This window comes from Melanotaenia boesemani, chromosome 5, assembly GCF_017639745.1.
Source record: "Melanotaenia boesemani isolate fMelBoe1 chromosome 5, fMelBoe1.pri, whole genome shotgun sequence".
Lineage (NCBI taxonomy): Eukaryota > Metazoa > Chordata > Actinopteri > Atheriniformes > Melanotaeniidae > Melanotaenia > Melanotaenia boesemani.
In genome coordinates this window covers 27,580,244-27,595,301 of record NC_055686.1, presented here as the reverse complement: position 1 = coordinate 27,595,301, position 15,058 = coordinate 27,580,244, and the positions used below count along the sequence as shown (strand labels likewise).

Genomic DNA, 15,058 nt, shown 5'->3' with positions numbered 1-15,058 from the left:
CACTTCATTTACTGCTCTTAGATCATGGGCCGTACGATAAGAACCATCCAGTTTATTTATGGGCAGTAGGGGCGTATTGCTTTGAGGATTCTGTGTTATTTCCAGAATATCAGCTTTCACCAGTCCATCAATTTCTGATTCAATTTTCTGGATTGCTTCTTCTTTAAGAGGATGTTGATTTCTCCAAGGAGGTCTGGCTCCTGGTCGAAGATCCACTTTCACTGGCTGAGCAGATTTCACCAGACCTATGTCGGTGCTGTGTTGTGACCACAGACATTCTGGAACTTGTTGCAGCATTTCTCTTATCATGGAGTCAGCGTCCCTCATGACACTGAAGACCGACTCCTGTGTCATCTGCACCACTTGTGGTTTGCCATGGCCTTGAGCTGAAATCATAATCTTAATGAATTGATCATCCTTGCTTCTCCAGATGAGATGATTCTCTTTTAGTGGTACAAAGATAGCTTTCTCTGCTTCCGCCATCATCTCTCTGACATGTTTCTGCTCGTACTCTTCTGCTTTCCTCAAAGTTACACGTGGAACACTTTTTGGGATGTCATGCTCTTTGTTCAGATAATCATCCTTGGTTATCTTCATAGCTGCTCCTTGAGGTCCCAGAATTATACAGCTTGATTGAAGTGGCACTTGCTTTGGTTGGCGGCTTAGCCACTCCTCCGGATCCGATTTAGCAGCATCCTTGAAGTACTTGAGTGTACAGTGAAATGGATGTCCTGGAGCTCTTCCACAAGGTGTATTGGCTTCAGTGAACTTTTCCCATAGGGTAGCAGGTTTCAAAATTTCTGGACTAAGGTCGCCAATCCAAAAGACTGCAGAAGCATCAATCTCTGTTGTCATTAACAACTGATGATAAGATTCCTCTGGTACATCCACCAAACATCCGTCGGGTGTACATTTTATTATGCAGTTCAGTTTGCTTAAGCATCTCTTCCCAAGAGTGCAATTGGGGTATGTTGCGACACCAATATGGGCATTATAATCTTGCGATTTTTATAGCAAAGCTCAATTGGTTTTGTGAGAGGAATCAGCTGTTTCACACCCTCGAACCCGATCGTCCGTATCAATTGATTAGACATGGGGAGATGTATAGCATCTTCAGGCCTAAGGCAGGTAAAAGCGGCTCCGCAGTCTGGCATTACTTCTACCGGTCGATCATTTACTTTCACCTTTATTGTTGGATCTTGCTCTGGCCTTGATACTACCAGCTGACATCTCCCTTTCAGGTCCTCTGGGAATCCCTTGTACCCAGGATCGGGGCCCCTGTAGGGGTTCACCGGTCCTCGGGGCAGCCGTGACTGTCCTCTGGGTCGCCCTCGGCAGTTGTCTCTGGGAAAACTTTCTCCTAAGCTGTTGCAGTTGCGAACAAAATGGTCAGGTGAACCACAATTATAGCACACATCAGGCTGCTGTTGAGAGCGTGGAGCAAAATTTCTTCCTCTCCCAAAATTTCCTCATCCTTTTCCTCTCCAGATCTGTGGTGGGCCATAAACTGGTGGTGATAAACAATTAATTGGAGGCCATGGTGCAGACTGAGGTGGTTGGAACTGTACTTTATCCGGCTGCCGCTGTGGTGATGGTTGATTTGATGATGGCAGGCTCTGGATAACCACTGCTTGTGTTTTCTCCTTCTTCTTCGAATCCACCAGCTGTATTTGATTCAGTTTCCTGAGAGTCTCTTGGTCTTGCTCTTTCTGATCATACTCTTTCTTCCTGAATAGTTCCACTTGGTGAGCAATGTGGTCTGTATAAACTGCTTTGGTCATGCTGCTAAGACCGACCACTTCTGCCAGCTTGCTTCTCACAGGTTGAGGCAGCCCCTTCTGAATCTTGGCCCGCAGAATCGATTGTTCCATTTGGTTCAGATCTGGATCATTTCCTGTTACATCTCTCCATGTTTGATGAGCTCTAGAGACATAGGATCTTGGATTCTCCTCCTGGCCCAATGGCTCAATAAAAATGTTGTCAGGGTGGACATTTGTCGGAAATGTCTCTTTTAGAGCTCTCCATGCTCTGCCTCGATTTGCGGCAAACAGTTCTGGGTCGTATACAGATGTCCCCACATTACGACCAAGTCCCGCTTTCTGCAGAATGTCCTCCATGGCAGGAACTCCTAAGATGTTAGCCAAAAGTCGTTTTACATCTCCTGTAGCCAGCTGTATTCCCAAGCATCTGCTCCAATTTAGAAATCCATGGATGTGCTCCATCGTGAAGAGACGGTAATTTCTCCAAAATGTCAGACAAATCAGTGTTTTACCAGGGTTTATACTCCAAGTTCTGTCCCCGGACGACCACTGGCAAATCTTGCCGACCGGCTTTCTTCTTCTTGGACGGAAGAAATATGTTGCCTGCAGCTTTTTAGAAAGCTTCTTCCGCAGCTTCTTCTTCTGTATCTGGAGTTCCTGTAACTGGTCCTCAAGCACCTGTCGGTCCTCTTGGCTGCTGGCTTCATCCAAATATGAAAGACATCGATCTACGCTCTTTTCAAGTCCTATCAGCACTTGTTGGCTATCATCTTTGGTTCCTGTACTCGTAGCTGGGTAGAACTCTTCTGATGGAGAAGGGCCTTCACTCTCCGAGTCTTCATCGCTATAACTATCAGAGCTATCAGAGGTGTCCCAGACAACAAATGGATCAGGGCCGAATCTGCGCCGGATGTAGTCCAACATCCGGTCGTAATCCTGAAAACGGATCCGCTCCAGATAATTTTTGCACCCTGGCCCATATCTGGCACGGATCCACTTTACAGTTGTGGAACAGATCTTGTCCAGATCTAAACCGGATCTGGTCCAGATCCAGGGAAGATGTGGTCCAAATCTGAACTACAGCTCTTTAGATTTAAAAAAGTGTTGAGAAATTAATTACTAGATATCATCAGACTTAAATGGCTACTAACATTTACTCTATGAATGAAAACAATCACAATGTGTTCCTTTCAACAAGCAGGCAGCCGCCCTTTATTAAACCTGTTTTCAGTTTTCACAACAGCATGCACATTTAAAGACACAGTTAACGGCACTTTTTAACGCCATAGTTCAGGGAGACTAGGGATAATGGCAATAAGCCAAATTGCCAAAATGTTGAACCATCCTTTTAACACTGTTGCAGCAATAACGAAGGTCAAGATTACAAATTGTATTTTTTTTAAAGAAATGATTTCTCTTTTGAACCTTTGCATTTTATGCATTTCCACAACAGTATGCACATTGTAAACCATTTTTAAAAAAAACATCTCTTTTGAACTGTTTAATGCATTTCCACAACGCACATTGCAAACTATTTTTAAAAAAACATTTCTCTGTTCAACTGTTTTATGAATTTCCACAACTGTATGCACATTTAAAGTAAAAAAAAACAAACAAAAAAAAACAATCATCACAGTCGTCGTCATTAGCTATCCTCAGTCATCCTCAGCCTCTATGTTCGGAGCCTATGATTTGGAAAAGCAAAATCTTGTCACTATTCTATACTTGTTTCAAAAACACTGCTTTCCAATTTTCATGGTTTATGCTGAAATCATTTTATACCCTTAATCCTTACCTGTGCTCGACTCTGGCGACTTCCCCTGCGGGTGTTGTCTGAGCCCAAATGGAACCACTTCATGATATGTTTGTCAATGTCGACATCTGTTGCTTGCTTTGCCACATGGTTTTTGCGTACAGCACCTGTATATAAACACACAAAGCAACAGTACTTACTAGGGGTGTCACGATTCTCCCAATCTTCGATTCGATTTGACTTTCGATTTTAGGGTCACGATTTGATTCGATTCTCGATTTTGTTCTCTTCTTCTTACAGCACAGAGGCCTATGCCATTTGTAGTCTAGTCTACGATCATGGTTTTAGTAATGAAATTTCAGTACAAGCTCACACAAAAAAATAAAAAAGACAGATGAGGTACTGGGCTCCGGCCTCTATATGCAGGGGTTCAAGCCAAGAGATATGAATTTATGTACAAATTAGTGATCCCTGCACTATATACTAGGATGTGACTAATTTATTGGTTTTTACTGACTAACAGCCTAAGGGGCACTCTAGAAGGAAGTGTAAAAGTGAGACGTGGGGTACAATTATGCACCTAAGACGACAATACTTTTGATGCAGTGTTTCATTTTTTGAGCATGTTACTGTTGTGATGGTGCTGTTGGTCAAGAACATGTCACTGCTTGTGTCTGTTAGGTCTACCAACTAGGTTAATGAATGTATTAATAATTTGAATCTTTACTTGTTGGTTGATTAATGGAGGTCACTATTTATAATTGAGGACACATTTATGAATGAAAATTTAGATTTTTGATAAACATCTGAGAAAATCACACTGTACTTTTAAATGATTGTATAATGAATTGAGGTAATTGAAGTGCCTTTCATACTTACAGCGGATCATTGTTGCTGTTGCTTCCATCTGCTTAAATGAGAGCTTGCCTGTTGTTCCCTTCCAGCAAATCTGGAGGGCCAAATGTTTAGTGTAGATGTGTGAAAGAATGTTCCAGGTTAGCCACTTTGTGTCTTTTCCCCCAATGCAGGCTAAAAATGTGATCTGAAAAACACAAACAAGACATCATTTAAAAATAACAAAAAAAAAAACACAAAAAGTGTTTTAGAGGAAGTGAATTAAACATTACAAATTGGAATTCAAAACTGACTCTGGAATACTTGAAGGTTACTAAAATCATAAACCACTCCATCATTGCTGGTTATATTCCACCTGGTTATATTCCACACACGGCAGAGCCGGCACTGCAGCAGACTACTTGGCATGGTTGCATGACGAAGAAGAAACAGCTTTACTGGAGTGATAACAATCAAGAAAGCTACAGAGTGAAAGCAGAAGTGAGGAAACAGAGGTAGCCCAAACCACCCAACATGATGAAGAGGGGGATATATAAGATTTTACTTATCACCCAACCCTACTGCAATTTTAAAATTGATTTGAAAAGAAAAAAAAACCTGAAAGCAAATGTACAGATAAAAGAAGTAGGAAAAGCCATGTCCGAGGTTTGACCCATCATGCTATCCCTGCCTAAACACAAATCATACAAATTCACACCAGGTTCTTCCTCTGTGAGCGATTGTGAGGAGCCTTCAGCCAATCTTCAAAGTTTTGCACGTCATCAATTGAGGCAAAGGGAAACTGAATATCTTCGGGCAGTTCAGCAGGACATTCATTGGTCGTTCTCCCAGGCAGAGAGCTGACCATAGCCATTAGTTTGTTTAGCTGCTGTTTCTGATATTCAAGTAGCTGTAGCATATACCGTTCAGCAACTGAAAAGAACAAAAACAGAAAATACACCCACACATGATTATGCATGCTGTGTCAGGAGTCTTTCCATAGTAACCAGTCATCCATCACAACAAAATGCAAATGTCTTAGTGTAGTAAAAAAAAATCGTGACATTCCTATATGCAACTAATAAGTACATGACAACTCACCAGAGCAAGGTATGTGCTCCATCTCAGACTGTCCCACTCTGAAAGATGGCTTGAATAGTTCTGTAGCATTTTTAGAGCTTAGGTGGGACCCTTGTGTAGAGAGTGAGAACTGATTAGATGGCACCGGGCGGGATGACGGTGTTGACTGATGAGATGAGTGTGATGGTAACCAATCAGATTCCATTGCATGTGATGAAGACAAGCGGGGAGATGACTGGGAGCTCGGAGATGACCAATAATGAGCTGTGTGTGATGAAGACCCACAAGGAGATGGCTCACGGGCTGCATGGAATGAAGACAGACTAGGAGATGGCTGTGGGTTTGCTGATGACCGATGTAGAGGCAGCTTACGGGATGGCATTGAATAGCGAGATGCTGCTGAGCTTGATGCAGACCGATGAGGTACTGGGCTCCGGCCTCTATATGCAGGGGTTCAAGCAAAGAGATATGAATTTATGTACAAATTAGTGTGTCTCTGGTAAATTTCCCTTAGGGATAAAGGCAGACGGGTAGACACTTACAGTGCTAAAGGTGGAGGTGATGAAGATGGCCGGTAAGGAGGTAAAACTGGTGGCGGTGATGACCGATGAGGAGGTGAAACTGGTGGCGGTGATGACCGATGAGGAGGTGAAACTGGTGGCGGTGATGACCGATGAGGAAGTGGAACTGGTGGTGCAGATGACCGGCGAGGAGGTGGAACTGGTGGTGCAGATGACCGGCGAGGAGATGGAACTGGTGGTGCAGATGACCGGCGAGGAGGTGGAACTGGTGGTGCAGATGAACGATGAGGAGGAGGAACTGGTGGTGCAATCTGTGGTGATAATTTATATATAAATAATAATAATCATGTGACTAATAATCATAACCTCTCATGTTGATCATAACAGGCAAATATCAGCTGCACAGTTGTGATTAAAAAAGGTTATTCATTTGCTGCATCTCTCCTTTTTGTGGTCAAATAAGGTTAATGAAGTCTTGCCCCTGTTAAAATAAAAAAATAACAAAACCAATGTTTTAACTTCTCTGCCATACTGTTCCACAGTCTGACCAAAGAATGAAACACAAAATCTTTTCTCGTTCGTACGAATGCTTTTAACTTTAAACCTATTTCTCCCTCCTAATAAATAACCTATTTCTCTGTAAACAAGTACTGTATATTAAGTGGTAACATCCTACTGGCGGTTTTATACATAAATTGAGTAGTTTGAAATGTGACTATATCTTCAAACTTTAACAGTTTTGACTTAAAAACAATAAGTCAGTATGAGCCAAATGCCCAGCATGATGGATAATCATCATTGCCTTAATAACATCCATAACAACACTCTGGCCTGTTTTGGGGTGATACTGTAATGTTCCCGATAAGATCGGTAATCAACTTGTTAGCGACAGCCTTAAAAAAAAAGTCACAAAGGGGTATTTACCGATGTGTTTTATGTCGTGGAACAAAACGTGAAGCACAACTACATAAGCATTTGTTAACCACACACCATTCAAAAAACGCAATGACTTTGCCGGGAACCGGAAGTGCTAATGCTAACGGCCTTCGGTTTACTGACTGACAACTCATATAAAAACAACAAACAAACAAAACAAGACGGAGAGCATGTGATTTAATGTTGAACACAGACTAACAAAGATTAATATCCGCGTACAGGGGTTTTCAGGGACGGCGAAGTCTGATGCTAGCGTTATGCTGCCGCTATGCTAACGAGAAGCTAACGTACTGTTTGTTCAAATACAAACAAATATGGTTTAGAATAACTCAGAATGTCGGCGGCATGTTATGCTTTGCTAAAGCCGCTATTTCTGGCGGTTTTAGATGCTAAACGTTATGTTAACCTATATAGGGAGGGCACGCACACTTAGCCTAGCAAACATCTATCGCCAACACTGTTAAACGATGCCACAGTTTCTTCAAACACAAAAGTTAACTTACCCCAACTCATCTCATGTTCAAAAGAATCTTAATTATTTCAAATCAACAGTACAATACAATTGTGATGATAAGGACTTACCGAGAGACGATCTCCTCCTTCCACAGTAGCGGTGCAACTGAAGCGCGCGTCCGTTAGACAGACAGACCCCGAATCTGCTGCAGCGCAAAGTGGCGACCAATAGAGGACCGATGCGTTGCGTGTGCTTTCAGCGGGTCTGACTGGTAAACGAGGGTAGGGCGGAAGTGGCCGTATCCAATGCGGACCTTTTTGCTTTCTGGGGTCATTTTGAGATCCTTTTTCTTTCGTAGCTCCGCTCCTTTTCTTTCTGCTTTGGCCAATATCTCTCTTATGGCAGAGTTGTATCCGTCTCTGGCTTCCTCCAGATCACTCTGAGCCTTGTCTCCAGGTTTCTTCTTTGTTGTCTTCTTTTTACTCTTGAGGCTTGGATACATGTGAATGGTCATTGTTGCTTGTCCCGTTGCCCATTATTTGGTTGGCATCATCAGTAACATGATAACTGCCTTCATGGGAAATCACTGGGAGCTGAGGATAAACATCCTGAAATTTCACTTCTTTCTCATATGGTGGGGAGGCTCTTTACTGCAGCTGTGTGAAAGAAGGGTGTGTTGATCTCTGCCATTAATTTCTCTGTGGCCTTTTTGATCTGCGAGATGTCTTCTTTCTGTTTTTCTTCCTTCTCTTTTGTTGCTTTCAGAAGTCTCTGTCGCTCCTTATCGAACAGCTAAAGAACTTCCAGCTCCGTTTGTCGCTTGTCATGATGTCTGTGTCCTCTCCTTCCCTTGTTCTGGTCTGGTTTGTAAGTAGTCACCAGCACTTGAACTGTTCTGATTACCTCTGGATTAAGTGTCCCCTCGATCGGCCATGGGCGGTCAATGCTTGGCCAGCGCCAGTTCCACTTTTTTGAAATCTTGGCTATACCTTTAATAAGAGGGTTACTCTGCTGGACTGAATCAACTGGAGTAATTACAGTTGATGTTTTGTCCTCCTTCTCTGACATGATGCCAACTTTCTATAATTTTCTATTTTATGAGTTAAAAGGAAATTTCTAAAAAAAAGTAGTATTTCCAATACTGTGTTATTACACTCAATTTCTTTTTGTTTGTGTTGTTTTTATGTTTTTTATTTATTTATTTTGCTTTCACAAACCGGCTAAACAAATTTACCAACTTCAGAGGAAACCAAAAAGCCTTTAATTATTAACGAAACAAAATCACATCAAAAACCGCATTGTAATATCAGTAAACCATACTTTCAATAGTCCATTTAAACCTTTGATGATTTATCGCTTTGAAATGAAAAAATGAAGAATGAAATATTTTAATAGTCAATCAGTAGCCAAGCTTTTCTGTCGGCGTAAATATACCATGTACTCTCTGATATATGTCTTCTAGTATGTATATGCACCAATAAAGTGTGCTATGTCCACTTGAGTTTTAACAAAAAATAAGAAAAACAACGATGCCATGTTTGTATGTATTGAAACAACTATGCATTAATATATATATATGAAGCAGGTGACAAGATGTTTGTGGATAAAATGCACACAAGCCTTGAGCAGTTCAGGGGAGATGTGTCATCCTGCTCAGATGGGTGACTGCCACACCCTTGAGGTCTTGGAGAGCCTGGTCTGTTCAGCTCTGATTCAACTCTCAATCCAAATAAATCATATAAAGAAAACAAACAAAAATTCAGTATGCCGGGACTTCCCGGTGAGGCACGCTGTGAAATGGTCTTGTCACACTGAGCTCCTGCCGAAACCCCCGATTTTTGACATTTTCTAAGCCTTAAGTCCAGTTTGGATTATCAACAAAGGACGATAAGTCTCCCTAAACAATGCCGAACAAAAATTTAGCGAACTCGCCGCAGAAGCAGCAAGATATTATTAATAAGCGATAACCCACCTCAAGAGCAAGAGCATGCAGCATTGCTAATCAGACAAACAGTGGAAGCCGAAAGGGACACCCTACAGGATATTGTGGGAGGAATGTTAACCGAAACGCTTGAGAAGGCACTGTCCACCCTCAGATCTTGTGTCTCAGAAAATGGAAACATGCTACGCTCTCTTCAAGAAAACTTGAACGTCCAAGCAAAGAAGGTAGACACATTGTCCGGAAAAGTCGACAACCTCCAGGCGTCTGTTCGTCAGGTTAAAAAAGATACTAACAACTGCATTACCGAAGTGAACAACCTGCAGATCAAGGTTGACAAATTAGAGGACAGGGGGAGACGAAACAATGTTAGAATAATCAACTTACCTCCTGGGATTGAAGGAGACGACGCCAGCGTATTCCTAAAATCCATGCTGCCTAAATGGATCCTCGAGCTGAAGAAGTCCGCCGTGCTTCCACTGGAGATTGACAGAGCGCATCAGGTCTACTCTCCAAGATCTTCCAAAGCCAATACCATGATTCTCCGGCTTCTACGCTACCCAGATCGGCAGGCAATTCTTCAAGGTGCCAGGAAGGCCAGTCCATCTCTCCCGGACGGCACACGCTTAGAGTTCTACGCCGACTACAGCACCGGTACGACCCGACGGAGGAGCGCCTTCAAAGGCGTCAGAACCCGTCTCCGCCAGATGGCAATCGACAGCTTTCTGATTTATCCTGCTACACTACGGGTTAAACTTAAAGGTGAGACCAAATCCTTCACATCAGTGCAAGACGCCGAGCGCTTTTTGGAAGAATATGAATCGGATAACACCACAGTCACCGCAACAGCAGCGGACACGCCGGCTACATCCATGGAAGACTGATCTACATAATGAGGTGGACTTATGGGTAGGCTATTTGCAAAAGTTATTACTTATGGACAGCAGTGTTTTCTTACTGTCTTCTAGGCGTTCCTGAGCTTTGAAATTCAGTTGACCTACTGTCTCACGATCGTAAATATAATGTAGAGATTTGTGAGATATGATACTCATTAACCAATCTAGACTTAGCTTAGTTCCTTTGTTTCTCAATAGGTAAGGGGATTAAGCACATGTTCATTGTGAATAGACTTCACCTCGTGAATGTCACAGATGTTAGCTATAGATTGATTCAGGGGAAGGGTGGGGGTGTGGCTGGTGCCACACAATTACCAACACGTTGATGTTTACTTTACTATGTTAGTTCTGTTAATAACCTGTTTAATAACTATTATGTATCCTTAAATGTTAAAGGGTTGAATCTTCCTTTTAAACGTAATTCAATTCTTGATTTTTTGCACAGGCACAAAATCGATGTGTGCATTATTACAGGAGATGCACCTCAAACCAACAGATGTAGCTAGAATGCAGAATAAATATTATAAACCTGTGGTGGCCTCGGGTGATGGATCCAAGACCAAAGGGGCTATGGTACTGATGAAGCGCTCTATCAATTTAGTAATTGAAAGAATTAATTCAGATATATCAGGTAGATTAGCAATATGCTGTACCACCATACAATGAGTTAAGATGGCTTTCGTATCGATATATGCTCCAACCACTTATGAGGCATCCTTCTTTTCAACCTTGACAAAAGAACTGATTTCTTTGATCACGCTTTAGTTATTGGTTCAGATATGAACACTTTCTTTGATCAAAACTTGGATAGATCACACCCCACAATATCCCAAGCTCAAGCAACTTCTTCCAAGGCCCTAGGCCATTTCTTTCAAAGCTTGGGCTTAGTTGATGTTTGGAGGATAATGAACCCGAAAGCTAAGGCTTTTACTTATTTCTCAGCTTCTCACAAAATGTCCTCCAGGATAGATTATATTCTGACATCAAGTAGAGTGGTACCTTGTGTTAAATCAATTAATATCCTCCCACGCTACTTATCTGATCATAATCCTATTATCAGGGTACTGGATCTCTTCCCTATGCAAAACAGGCCACCTAGGTGGCGGTTCAATAACTCTCTCTTACAAAATGAAGAATTTATTAAACAACTAAAGCCCAAACTGAAGGAGTTCATTAATATTAATGCAAACAGTGTCGCCAACCCGATGTTTGTTTGGGCTGCGGTGAAAGGCTTCATAAGGAACAACTCTATTTGCCTCTGTACATACAGCAAAAGAGCAAAAGAAAATAAGATAAAAGAACTGGAAATGGAATGTCAAAATCTAGAGAGGGACTTGAACACTAACTACTCAAAGGAGAAAGAATGCCAGCTCAGACTTAAACAGTCAGAACTAAATGACTTAATTAAACGAAGGGTAGAATATTTAATGCACAAGACCAAACACAAATACTACTCAGAGAGCAGTAAACCAAGCAGACTTCTGGCACTGACACTTAAACAACAGGAGAACAAACAAAACATCTCAGCCATCCATAGTCCGGAAAAAGGAGTAGTGACTGCACCGTCTGAGATTGCAGATACTTTTAAGTTCTTTACCAAACTTTACAGTCCTGAATCAACTCCATCTCAAGAGCAATTAGATATTGTTTTCTACAACTTAAATCTTCCATCCCTCTCCTCAGAGGATGCAGAACACTTAGAATCTCTCATCACGTTGGAGGAGCTCCACATGGCTCTTAAGATTACTAATAAGGGTCGTTCACCAGGGATAGATGGGCTCCCAGCTGACTTATACTTGATGCTATGGGAAACTCTGGGACCACTTTGGCTTGATGCACTTAATCATGCTATCGAAAAGAATAGCCTCCTTACTGACTTGAATATTGCCTTGATAACTGTATTACCAAAACCAAATAAGGACCCACTGGAATGCGCCAGCTATCTCCCCATATCTTTGATAAACGCCGATGTTAAACTGTATGCTAAAGTACTTGCCATACGACTAGAAAAAGTGATGAGTAAACTAATTAACTATGATCAAACAGGATTTATGAAAGGAAGGCTTGCTTCTGATAACATAAGACGACTTCTCCATATTATTGAAGAATCAACTAAATCTAAATCCCAACTTGGTTTGTTCTTCATGGACGCTCAAAACGCATTTCACTGAGTGGAATGGAAATATTTATGGAGAGCCATGGAAAAATTCAATTTCGGTCCCAAATTTATTAGAATGGTTCAAATCTTATACATTAATCCTACAGCCAAGGTTTGTATCGGTGGACTCTCTTCTAATTCATTTGGAATACTCCGTGGAACGAGACAAGGATGTCCACTCTCTCCGCTTTTATTTAACCTGTCTATTGAACCCTTAGCCCAGTATATACGACTAAACAAATCTTTGAGTCCATTTGCAATTGGACCGTCCAAACATCACATCTCATTATACGCGGACGATGCCTTGATATACATGTCTAATGTTCAATCATCCTTACCAAAGGTACTGAATATCTTGGAAATGTTTAGGAAGATATCAGGTTTTAAAATTAATATGAGAAAATCAGCCCTTATGCTCCTTAATATAGACAAAAAAAACATTAACTACTCCCTCTGATTTAACTATCACTGAACATGTGACCTACCTTGGTATTCAAATAACTCCGTTAGTGTCCCTTATTGCTAAAAAGAATTTTAGTACTATTTTGAGAAAGATAGGGGAAGACACGAACAGATGGATGCAGCTTACCTCATCTGTACCAGCCCAGATATCGGTAATTAAAATGAATATTCTGCCCAGGATCAATTTCATAAGTTCTATGCTACCATTATCACCCCCACCCGACTATTGGGGCAAGTTAGACTCTTTACTTAAACATTTATATGGAACAACAGGCGCCCTCGTATAAAATGGCTAACATTACAAAGGCCAAAACTTAAAGGCGGGTGGGCACTTCCAAACTTTAAACTATATCACTGGTCCTTTACTTTACAGCACATAAGACACTGGCTGGATCCAAAACCAGAGGCCACCAGGTTAGAAATTGAGAGGCACCTTGTAGTCCCTCTAAGACTGCAGGATCTCTTGTTTTCTGGTATCTCTCTGAAACAATGTTCTCTCAGACATGGTCCCTTAATTTCCTTTGTTTTAAAAACTTTTAGAATGGCCGAAAAGCATTTGGGAAGAGAGGTGAAATGGCACAGACATTCCCCGCTCTGGCATAACCGATATTTATTATCAGGGAATAGACCATTTACAAGAGGCCCATGGACAGGCAGTAATGTACATGTTTTAAACGATATCAATAGGGAAGACACCTTGCTAAGTTTTAATGATTTGGTTTCTCGTTATAGGATACCTAATCATTCTCTTTTTCTATACTTCAAACTACGCTCAGCCCTTAGGTCACAAAACATTCAGTGGGGCCCTGAATTGAAACTACACCCAATTATTGATCTGATTTCAAACACCCCCAAAAAGATTGCTTCGGTTATTTATCTACAACTGTCCAGTCATCTAAAATCCTCAGACTATACAACTAAAGATTGGCAGAAAGACATTAGTAATCTACAGGTGGATATTGACTGGGACTCTGTCTGGGACAACATTGTATGCTCATCTAAGAACCCAAACCATCAGTTTATTCACTTTAACATATGCCACCACACCTATATGACACTGCAGAAAAGATACCTGATGGGACTAGCACCCCACCCATACTGTACATTCTGCCCATATGGCATAGTTGGCACTCTATGAATATGAATATTATGAATATTATTCTGTACAAACTTAATGTTCTTTGTTACTCTTCGCCTAAACTGTTAATAAAAATTGAGTTATAAAAAAAAAAATTCAGTATGCCATAATTCAAAACAATTTATAAATGCAACAACACAAAGATTATTAAAGGCTAAAGGAGGAGTTAACTTAATCTCCCTCCCTTTTCTCTCTCTCTCTCTCTCTCTTTTTTTATTAATAAACCAATTTTAGTCTTTGTTGGCCTCTTCAAAGAAAAAGGAAAAAATTACAAGAAATATAAGGCTTTATTTTCCCATAGTTCAAATCTAAAAAACAGGAAAAGGCGAAAAAAATAAAAATAGTAATGGGTCTGCTACCCCTCAGCTGCTCATGGCAGAGAGAGATAAACTTCTTAAAAAAAGAGGCCTATCTTCTGCCTAGAGGAAAAAGGGTCAGAGGTGACAGACCTTCCCATAGTGTAACTGATAATTCTAAAAGCATCCCGGAGCCGGGTGAACTTAGATAAACAATCTGCTCCCACTCTACCACTTAAAGAGAGCAGCTGTGACAGCTGTAAAAATAGTAAATGTGACTATCCTAAGGAAAAATAGTCTAACAGTTGTCTCTTAAAATCTCCTATACCCCTCAAGTATACTTCTAAATCCTCTTATAGAACTAATGCACTATCTTACCAATACTTCCACTAATGAGATCATAACAATAATGCACACCTTTACATAAAATAATAAAGACTTAACATTGTCTAAGCAAACATGTAAAGCAGAAAATCAGCTACAGGCATTAAATCACATCAGCAGAACGCTCACACACCCAGACAGACACGCATGCCGACTCCAAAAGCTGTCTTCCCTGCTCAATGCACACACAGACACAAGCTAACTTCATCCCTATTTTTTATATCAGTACAGATGAAGCAAGTGATATGTGCATGTTTCTTGTCACACAGTGAAATAAACTCTGTCCCTGTTTTCCATCCAAATTAGACACAGAAACTCATTTTCTTGTGATGTTAAAGAAACACCCTCATAATTTTCTGTAGTGGTTCATAAAAGAAGAACACAGAAATATGTGTCCAGAAATGCACAAAATATTAATAATATTTTAGCCACTAACAGAACATTCAC

The 15,058-nt window shown here is 41.0% G+C and overlaps 1 protein-coding gene and 1 long non-coding RNA gene across 2 annotated transcripts in view; one reads left to right on the top strand and one right to left on the bottom strand.

The window, feature by feature from the left end:
• LOC121639981 (obscurin-like) overlaps window positions 1–15,058 on the top strand; it is a 146,648-nt gene that overhangs the window by 36,517 nt on the left and 95,073 nt on the right. The window lies entirely within an intron of this gene.
• LOC121640078 lies at window positions 2,962–4,478 on the bottom strand. The gene is made up of 3 exons (XR_006010331.1): window positions 4,393–4,478; window positions 3,556–3,680; window positions 2,962–3,445 (listed from the first exon to the last, which is right to left on the bottom strand). It is a non-coding gene; the product is annotated as an uncharacterized LOC121640078 (long non-coding RNA).